This window comes from Schistocerca nitens, chromosome 7, assembly GCF_023898315.1.
Source record: "Schistocerca nitens isolate TAMUIC-IGC-003100 chromosome 7, iqSchNite1.1, whole genome shotgun sequence".
Taxonomy (NCBI): Eukaryota; Metazoa; Arthropoda; class Insecta; order Orthoptera; family Acrididae; genus Schistocerca; species Schistocerca nitens.
This window is the reverse complement of record NC_064620.1, coordinates 513,471,599-513,482,739: the sequence shown is the minus strand read 5'-3', so window position 1 is coordinate 513,482,739 and position 11,141 is coordinate 513,471,599. Positions and strand designations below refer to the sequence as shown.

Here is an 11,141-nt window from a genome sequence, read left to right as displayed (position 1 = left end):
ACAATAAACGTAAGAAACTGTGGTGCAGCAGAACGACGCGGCACGATGCGATCAAATACTGTTTGTACGACATGGCATGAGACAGAATGCACTACGCGGCAATGGAACTGCGTGGCACAGCAGTGCGAGGCAAAGTTGACCAACTGGCCAACAGTGACGCTGCTTGCGGCGTCGCCTTGTTCCATTGTCGCTAGTGCCAGTACAACAAGTGTCGGAACAGTCCATTATTTAAGTACGACCTGGCTGGACAGTATTAACGTCAACGTTGGCTTCAATCGTCTCGTTCAAGGACAATGGCCGGGTTTTCTCTGTGTATATACCGATGGCTCCAAAATTCCGCAAGAAGAGTGTACAGGATGCGCTTTTTTCTGCCCTCAGATCCAGATCCGCAAAACCTTCAAACTGCCTACGAGCACTTCTATTTTTACGGCGGAGACAGTGGCAGTTTATGAAGCACTTAAGTTTGTCTCTAGCACTTCCTTCCCCAAGATATTGATAGTATCTGACTCGCAAAGCGTTCTTAAAAACATTCAGTACAGTCGATGGAACAAAACGACCAACAGTTATATCTTGGATGTGATATCTGAATATATTCGCAGCACACGCACGGGCCGGACGATCCATTTGTTGTGGCTACCTTCCCACTCTGGTTTCCTCTATAATGATGAAGTTGATGCATTAGCCAAACAAGCGGCAACCTTAGGCACCGTCCTGGATCTGCACCTTCCTTATACAGACTACTTACGTGCAGCCAAGGATCACGCAAGACAACAATGGCAGGAAATGTGGAACGTTTCTCAACAGACAAAAGGCGGTTATTACGCAGTGCTACAACCTCGGATTCCTTCACAGCCGTGGTTCATGAGGACACATCTGGACCGATCCACGATTTCTACCATCATAAGACTCCGCTTCAGTCATGCCTCTTTCCCACAACATCTACATCGGATCAACGTGTACAGTTCACCAGCATGTGAGTGTGATCCTGAGTCGGAAGCTGATGTCAATCACATCTTATTTATGTGCCCCAAATTTGATCGTGAACGGTTGGTCTTTTTGAAGACATTGCTGAGTATGGGCTACCATCTTCCTCAATCAGCTTCTCCTCTTTTGTGTACTAAAGACGTTCGTCTATATAAAGTGATCGTTAACTTCATCAAGAGTACTGGTCACAATCTGTAGGTTTTAATGATGTACGTCAATTATAAATATGCCTTGCTGATGAAGATATTTCAGAATTGGTGTGAATTGTAAGCCAAGACACTTTTAATTATTTTCCAATTCAATTCAATTTTAAAACAGTATGTACAAAACTGTAACAGTTAAGCTTTTTATTCTTGTAAATATGCATTTCTGTATTTGTTTATTCAATTATGTGTACATTGTCACTGTGTGTTGCCGATGGCTAAATTGAGTACACACTCAAATGCCAAATAAACAAAAAATAAAAAAGAACAAAAAAAAGTGTCGCAACACTGCAAGTCATTCAATTCGTAACTCTTTTGACGTGAGAGACGAAAATTTATTTATCAAAATGGCGTTGGACGACGAAAACTTTACTTACATGTAACTGGTTATCTAGAGCTACGACCTTCAAAATGAATATTAGGTCTACATGAACGATACCAGAAAAACCGAACGGCAGCAAACATAACATACGAATACCTACAAATTACTTTTCGATTTTGTGAAACTGACGATTAGGTTGTCTTTTTTTTTACGACTGCATGCTTATTATTACATTGTTTACTACTTTTCTCTTTCACAACATCCTCTGTTTACTATGTACACTCATGCTCATAAGTGAAGGATAATGCTGGTACATGGTGAAACAACGCTCTGGTGGGCGGTTTGCATGTTTAAATCACCTCGGGGTAAGACCATGCGGTGCATTGGATTTGCGGTCGTCGAAAGGTGGAGCTGGCAGCAGTCCACATACGCGGGGGTGTGTTGGTGCATGTCAGAGTATGGTGCAGCGAGTAAGTGTGCAGACGTTTTCATACGTGCTAATGGTGACTGTGTGTTGAAAATGGCTCAAAGAACACATATTGATGACGTTGTGAGTGGTAGAATACTAGGGCGACTGGAGGCTGGACAAACACCGCAGGTCGAAGCACGGGCCCTCCGTGTGCCACAAAGTGTGATCCCAAGATTGTGGCAACGATTCGAGCAGACAGGAAACGTGTCCAGGAGCTACAGTACGGGACGTCCACAGTGTACAACACCACAAGAAGACTAATATCTCTCTATCACTACCCGCAGACGGCCACGGAGTACTGCTGGTAACCTTGCTCGGGACCTTACCGCAACCACTGGAACAGTTGTCGCCAGACACACAGTCTACAGACGACTGAACGGACATGGTTTATTCGCCCGGAGACCTGCAAGGTGTATTCCACTGACTCCTGGTCACAGGAGAGCTCGTAAAGCCTGGTGTCAAGAACATGTTCGCGGGCGAGTCCAGGTATAGTCTTTACAGTGATTCTCGCCGGGTTTTCATCTGGCGTGAACCAGGAACCAGATACCAACCCCTTAATGTCCTTGAAAGAGACCTGTATGGAGGTCGTGGTTTGATGCTGTGGGGTGGGATTAAGATTGGTGCACGTACAACTCTGCATGTCTTTGACAGAGGAACTGTAACAGGACAGGCGTATCGGGACGTCATTTTGCAGCAGTATGACCGCCTTTTCAGGGGTGCAGTGGGTCCCAACTTCCTCCTCGTGGATGATAACGCACGGCCCCACCGAGTTGCCATCGAGGAGGAGTACCTTGAAAGAGAAGATATCTGACGAATGGAGTGGCCTGCCTGTTCTCCAGACCTAAACCCCATCGAGCACGTCTGGATGCTCTCGATCGACGTATCGCTGCACGACTTCAAACCCCTAGGACACTTCAAGAGCTCTGACAGGCACTGTTGCTCGAATGGGAAGCTATACCCCAACAGCTGCTCGACCACCTGGTCCAGATTATAGCAACCCGTTGTGCGGCCTGCGTACGTGTACATGGTGATCATATCCCATACTGATGTCGGGGTAAATGCGCAGGAAACAGTGGCGTTTTGTAGCACATGTGTTTCGGGACGGTTTTCTCAACTTATCACCAATACCGTGGACTTACAGAACTATGTCATGTATGTTCCCTATGTGCCTATGCTATTAGCGCCAGTTTTGTGTAGTGCCACGTTGTATGGCACCACATTCTGCAATTATGAGCATGAGTGGTTTTGGCACAACCAAACTAACTTGTGGGGAACTGAAATAATATTTGAATATATCTGTATCTGAATAGCATATTTACGAAACAGCCTCCAATATGAGGAAGGTCTTGTATCTCCTCAGTCTCTTCACTGTCAAGTAACACTGTGTCGTGTCTGAGAAAATTCTGCTGTGCACAAGTGGGGAAGAATCACGTTATCTTCATGTTCCACACAGAGACAGTTCTATCGATAGTAGAGCCTAAATTTTTCGCACAATGTTTTGCAACTGTTCGAGCTCTGTTATGTCTGTAACTGGATACTTTTGCCGATTGATCATCTAACTGTATACCAGGATAAGGTCTCATGAAATAGGATTTTAATGGAAAAGTTTCGTCTCCAGTAACCACGTGAGCCAGTCGAATCCTCGTGCTTGCTAATTCTTTTGAGCCTCGTATATTCAGGGTATTTGTTTCGAGCTTTGTTGCTAATTTTGACCGTGAAAAGATTGCCACATCGCTATTATTTCCAAGGTCACCAAAGTTCACATGTATGAATTTATGGTCTTGTTCCTCACAAAACAAAGAAATTATTACGTCCGCGTCACTTACGTCCATTTTACTCGGGGGTTGCCTAACGACTTACACTGACGTGACGAACGTCATGGGACGGCTATATGCACATACACAGATAGCGGTAGTATCGCGTACACAAGGTATAAAAGGGCAGTGCATTGGCGGATCTGTCATTCATGTGAAGAGGTTTCCGACTTGATGGGAATTAACAGACCTTAAACACGGTATGGCAGTTGGAGCTAGACAAATGGACATTCCGTTTCGGAAATCGTTAGCGAGCTGAATATTCCGAGACCCTGAGGGTTAAGAGTGTGAGAATACCAAATTTCAGGCATTACCTCTCACCACGGACAACGCAGTGGCCGACGGCCTTCACTTAATGACGGAAAACGGCGGCGTTTGCGTAGAGTTGTCTGTGCCAACAGACGAGCAACATTGCGTGAAATAACAGCAGAAATCAATGTGGGACGTACGACGAACGTATCCGTTAAGACAGAGCGGCAAAATCTGGCGTTAATGGGCTGCAGCAGAAGACCTACTAAGTGTCTTGTCTAACAGACGACGTCTCCTGCAGCGCCTCTCCAGGGCTCGTGACCATATCGGTTGGACCCTAGACGAGTGGAAAACGGTGGCGTGCTCAGATGAGTTCTGATTTCAGCTGGTAAGAACTGATGGTAGGGTTCGAGTGTGGTTCGACCCGACGAACTCCTGGACCCTGCTTGTCAACAAGGCACTGTGCAAGCTGGTGGAGGCTCCATAATGGTGTTGGCTGTGTTTACATAGAGTGGACTGGGTCCTCTGGCCCAACTGAACGGATCATTGATTTGAAATGGTTCCGTTCAGCTAATTGATGAGCATTTGTTGCCATTCACGGACTTCGTGTTCCCAAACAACGATGAAATTTTTGTGGAATACAATGGGCTATGTCACCCGGCCACAGATGTTCACGATAGGTTTTAAGAACATTCTGGACAATTCGATTGAATGATTTGGTCACCCAGAACGACCGACATGAATAACATCGAACATTTGTGGAACGTAATTCAGTTCGTGTACAAAATCCCCCACCTTCAACACTTTCACAATTACGGACAGCTGTAGAAGCAGCATGACTCAATATTCGTGCACGGGACTTCCAACGACATGTTGAGTCCATGCCACGACGAGTTGCTGCACTAACCTGGGATATTCGGAGGTCTCATGACTTTTGTAACCTCACTGTGTAAGGTGTCCACATTTTCGGGCTTACCTAATCTGCATAACGACGATACCGAGTAAAATCCCCAGCAAATAACGATATTATTGACAACAGGAAATAATTAGAGCCATCTCATGTAGGGAATAACAAACTATTTACCCTTTTAACGAGAGGGGCATGAGTAATATAACAAAGTGAACACAGCTTGGGCACGGACAGGGCAGGTGGCTAATGACATTGGAACGACTCAATTAGCTTTGACAAAAGAAATCCCAGATGCACTGCAGAAAGAAATAAGGGAAAATCAATATAATACCTATCAGAATAAACACGGCCAAGAATCAAGTAAGTGGCTGGAGTACATTAACGAGTGGAGACCCGGGCAAGAAAAATAAGAATTTACCTTTAACGTGGGAGCGGTCACCTGAAGCCAGACGTGTGACGTAGTAGAATCAAGGTAGGGATGATAACTTCATATAAAAGCACTTTGAGAACTCAATTAAGACACAGAGACAGAGAGAGTGGACACTCACGTCTAGCGGCGGGCCACACACCTGCGTGTGGTAAAGGCGCGACTCTGACTCTACGTTTACGAAGTGAGGGGGATACGCTTCACGTATCGTGGTGACAAACGTAAAGAGATAGTTAAATATTCGTGCGGGAATCTTTTCTGGAGGAATGTTATGCACGTTGCCTCAACCCAGAGCAAGTGTGCAATTGCCATTAATTTCGACTAGGGAAATTGGAAGGCCAGAGTAGGGAATTAGCGATTTCAGGTACAGCACGGAGACAACGCCGCCGCAGTTGCCATTTGGTAATGTACGAAGCGCTTTTTGCGAAATTAAATGTTGAGTCCAATTTTGCGACAGTTGCATACTCCAACATGCGTACGCTTTGAATAGAGAAATTCAAGAGCTAATTACTAACCTACCCTCCAATGAGTAGATGAGAATAGATTAGATAAAGTGATCCTCCCCCAACTTAGGTCATTGTACAGCTACGACATAGGTGTAATTTTCACTGCTAAAGATTTACTTGTTTCAGTTGATAAGATTTTCACATATAGAGGTATAGTTTGATTAATTACATATTCAATGTTTAAGATTAATTGATTTATTGAGAGAAGAAGTAATTAAACTTGCTTATTGATTATAACTTGATTCCTGAGAGCTTTGGTAAATTAAATGTAACTTGGAAAAGGGAGAGATTGTGTTATCATTTTAGGTTAAATCCCAAACTTACACTCCTGGAAATTGAAATCAGAACACCGTGAATTCATTGTCCCAGGAAGGGGAAACTTTATTGACACATTCCTGGGGTCAGATACATCACATGGTCACACTGACAGAACCACAGGCACACAGACACAGGCAACAGAGCATGCACAATGTCGGCAATAGTACAGTGTATATCCACCTTTCGCAGCAATGCAGGCTGCTATTCTCCCATGGAGACGATCGTAGAGATGCTGGATGTAGTCCTGTGGAACGGCTTGCCACGCCATTTCCACCTGGCGCCTCAGTTGGACCAGCGTTCGTGCTGGACGTGCAGACCGCGTGAGACGACGCTTCATCCAGTCCCAAACATGCTCAATGGGGGACAGATCCGGAGATCTTGCTGGCCAGGGTAGTTGACTTACACCTTCTAGAGCACGTTGGGTGGCACGGGATACATGCGGACGTGCATTGTCCTGTTGGAACAGCAAGTTCCCTTGCCGGTCTAGGAATGGTAGAACGATTGGTTCGATGACGGTTTGGATGTACCGTGCACTATTCAGTGTCCCCTCGACGATCACCAGTGGTGTACGGCCAGTGTAGGAGATCGCTCCCCACACCATGATGCCGGGTGTTGGCCCTGTGTGCCTCGGTCGTATGCAGTCCTGATTGTGGCGCTCACCTGCACGGCGCCAAACACGCATACGACCATCATTGACACCAAGGCAGAAGCGACTCTCATCGCTGAAGACGACACGTCTCCATTCGTCCCTCCATTCACGCCTGTCGCGACACCACTGGAGGCGGGCTGCACGATGTTGGGGCGTGAGCGGAAGACGGCCTAACGGTGTGCGGGACCGTAGCCCAGCTTCATGGAGACGGTTGCGAATGGTCCTCGCCGATACCCCAGGAGCAACAGTGTCCCTAATTTGCTGGGAAGTGGCGGTGCGGTCCCCTACGGCACTGCGTAGGATCCTACGGTCTTGGCGTGCATCCGTGCGTCGCTGCGGTCCGGTCCCAGGTCGACGGGCACGTGCACCTTCCGCCGACCACTGGCGACAACATCGATGTACTGTGGAGACGTCACGCCCCACGTGTTGAGCAATTCGGCGGTACGTCCACCCGGCCTCCCGCATGGCCACTATACGCCCTCGCTCAAAGTCCGTCAACTGCACATACGGTTCACGTCCACGCTGTCGCGGCATGCTACCAGTGTTAAAGACTGTGATGGAGCTCCGTATGCCACGGCAAACTGGCTGACACTGACGGCGGCGGTGCACAAATGCTGCGCAGCTAGCGCCATTCGACGGCCAACACCGCGGTTCCTGGTGTGTCCGCTGTGCCGTGCGTGTGATCATTGCTTGTACAGCCCTCTCGCAGTGTCCGGAGCAAGTATGGTGGGTCTGACACACCGGTGTCAATGTGTTCTTTTTTCCATTTCCAGGAGTGTATTAATAATATCAATTTATGTATTCTTGGAATGCCACAGTAGCATTTTTGATAGGGCCAGAATTAATAGCTATGTGGAATGTCTGTTTAAAACCCTGGCCTTGAGAATACAGTCAGAACGTTATCCTTTGCCGCATTCAGAATTAACAAATCCAACGACACACGACAACTGTACGTAGAACATTTGCTGGTATTGCGCCGCAGCACTTCAAATGCGTCGTTTCGCGCCGCTATGCTGCAAGGCATTTAGGATCAGTGCAGTCATATCTTAATAATCAAGGAAAGCAACTCCTGGTAAAACAAATCCAAAGCGAAATTCAAAGCGAAAGCGTGTCACCGCAGCTTGGCCAACGTCCAAGATCTATGGTTGAAGGCAGACAAGACCTAAGGAATACAGGCACGACCAGACTTGCATGACGAAGACCGGAGGCAGCGCAAGCGGCAGTCTGCTGCTGGATATTCACCGGCACTTTCACCGCGTAGGCCGCAGCCAGAGTGCTACTCGTAAGTGTGGGGAAGATGGACCTGCAGAACACACACCCTTCCACTGTCACCGATACAGAGCAACAAACCAGACACCAACGCAGTACGACAGTGGCACGATACGGGCAATAAGAGACAAAGACGAGTGGGAGAATATAAATACTATCGCTGATGATGACTCAAGGATATTACCCGACGAGTACAGTCAGTCACCGCGTCGTAACAGAACACTGCAGCACAAGCCAATCACGTAAGAGAACAGTTCCAATTCGTACACCAATACAGACAGCGTACACTCACTGAAACAGTAAACACTGACACAAACGCATACTGCAGACAGCCTTGCACAGCATGTAGAATAATTAAACTGTATTAGAATAAACAGTGTAGAGCAATCAACCCTGTAAACCTGTTGTAGGTTAAGCTGACATATCTGTGTCGCTGTCATTATGCCACTGTTAGGCTGTGACACTTGTAACTGAACACTTACAATTAGTATATAAGCAATATAATAGGTAAAATTCAAGACACATAATATAGGAACTGAAGGTTAATTAATAAACCCAAGAAATAACATACACTCACACACCATTGCGATTTCTACAATGTACATAATAGTCATAGTGTTTTTGTAAATAGTGTTTAGGAATATTAATCCGCAAATTAAACTGTAGCGAACCGGGACTGCATGGTTCGAAGTAGTTCGAGGCTTTCAGATCAGGTCTTCTTAAAATTTGAATATTTTTTGTGTTTCTCTTTCAATTTCTAATGTACTTTTCATTTATTATTACTTCATTATAAGTGCTGAAAACAGTAATTGCTCTTTTAATATGGAATATGTTTTGTAATCTCCATAAAAAAGCTGTAAAATGAACGACCTGTTATAAAATGTAAGGCAGCAAGTATCTACATGAGCAATAAACCAAACAGAAACTCAAATTCATGTTCACCGGCGATAGGCGAGAGGCGCGATGAACGTTTGCTGTGCACCGCTGCCGATATTCCACAGCCGGCGCTGGATCAGCCGTATTTTCCTATTTCACTTGTAATATCACATTAAATATTCCCTTTGTTGATGGAATTTGAGAAATTATAAAAAGAAGATGTACAGAAGATCAATGACATCAGTAATTACATTTAAGTCGTAACAGACATGATTCATTTTACAGCGCTGGCCGTTGTGGCCGAGCGGTTCTAGGCGCTTCAGTCCGGAACCGCGGGACTGCGGGAATGGCCGAACGGTTCTAGGCGCTACAGTCTGGAGCCGCGTGACCGTTACGGTCGCAGTTTCGAATCCTGCCTATGGCATGGATGTGTGTGATGTCCTTTGGTTAGTTAGGTTTAAGTAGATCTAAGTTCTAGGTGACTGATGACCTCAGATGTTAAGTCCCATAGTGCTCAGAGCCATTTGAACCATTTGAAACTTTTACAAAGCGATGATAAAACTGAAACAATGGTCATGGCACTGCAATGATTGTGCAGAAAATTTAGAACTATTTATAATTACAAATCATTCTACAACATTATTAATTAGCTATTTTCCATGATTTCCTGTACATTTTGTTGATTAAACATTTCAACATGAATTAATTTCAAAATTCTTGAAGTCATTCACAGTAAACACAGCGAGTCAAAGTATAAAAGATCGTTGGATAATTTATCATATTGTATCCAGTTTCAGATTCAGCTTCAAAATGATGTCACACACAAAAATCTACCTAGCTCTCTTTTAGATTAATAGGAATCAGAGCATGGTAATTGGATGGCCAGTGCCTAAACGGTCTATTGTATGTTTTCTACTGGAGGAATAAGGAAATTTCCTAACTAATATAGCGTTAAGGTCAAACAACAATTTCACTTCATTGGAGTGATATCACAAATTCATAGAATGTTTTGGTGACAGCACTGCTAAAATGCAAATAATCATTTACCATCTGCAGTCAGTAGTTTACTAGACTAAGTAGAGCCATAAGTCTGAAAAGACACAATGAGAAAATCTTTTCCTTTAATCTTACCAGTTTATGACTTAGTTTACAGTGTCCAGGGATCTTATCTCTGAGATGATATAACAGTCAAAGGACGTTGATAAATGTTTTACAGAACGGATTACCTCGAGCTGATTTCTATAAAAGATAGCACAAGAAGATATCAACAAAAACACCCTCCGTCACGCACATCAGACAAATTCAGAATATAGACGCTGGTGTATATCTTACAGACTATTAACAATGCTTTCGAAATATGTTTTGCTTCTTCTTTTGTGGCAACGGCCTTGCCGCAGTGGATACATCGGTACCCGTGAGATCACCGAAGTTAAGCGCTGTCGGGCGTGGTCGGCACTTGGATGGGTGACCATCCACGCTTCCATGCGCCGTTGCCATTTTTGGGGGTGCACTCAGCCTCGTGATGCCAACTGAGGAGCTACTCGACTGAATAGTAGCGGCTTCAGTCAAAGAAAACCATCATAACGACCGGGAGAGCGGTGTGCTGACCCCACGCCCCTCCTATCCGCGTCCTCCACTGAGGATGACACGGCGGTCAGATGGTCCCGGTAGGCCACTCGTGGCCTGAAGACGGAGTGCTTTTTTTTCTTTTGTGGGTCGTCTCATTGTGAGCCTAGGCCTCTTCATAAATGCCTCGCCATTTATCTCAGTCCGTTGCTACAGCTTTACAATTTACATAACCCATTTCTGAGAGACCCTCTGTGATACCATCACACGTCCGTACTACATACTCAGTCCAATTCAACAGGATGATTTCACTATTCTTCTGATAGGTCTTTATATTCGTAAATTATGTATAGCTCATGATCCTCTCTTTCCCTTCATATACCTCTGACAAAAATTGGGTCGATGATTCTTGGAAGACTCTTTCTTTCGAAGGCGTCCACAATTTCGATATCTTTTGCCGTTAGCGTCCTAATTTCGGTGGCATATGTGAAATCTGGTCTTAGAAGTGTTTTATTGATTTCTAACTTGGTCGTACGGGTCAGGAGCTTAGGTGATAAGCTTCGTTATAGCAAAATAAGA

The 11,141-nt window shown here is 45.2% G+C and overlaps 1 pseudogene; it reads left to right on the top strand.

Moving 5' to 3' along the window:
• Window positions 1-10,374: 10,374 nt before the first annotated feature.
• Window positions 10,375-10,492, top strand: LOC126196356 (5S ribosomal RNA; annotated as a pseudogene).
• Window positions 10,493-11,141: the final 649 nt, after the last annotated feature.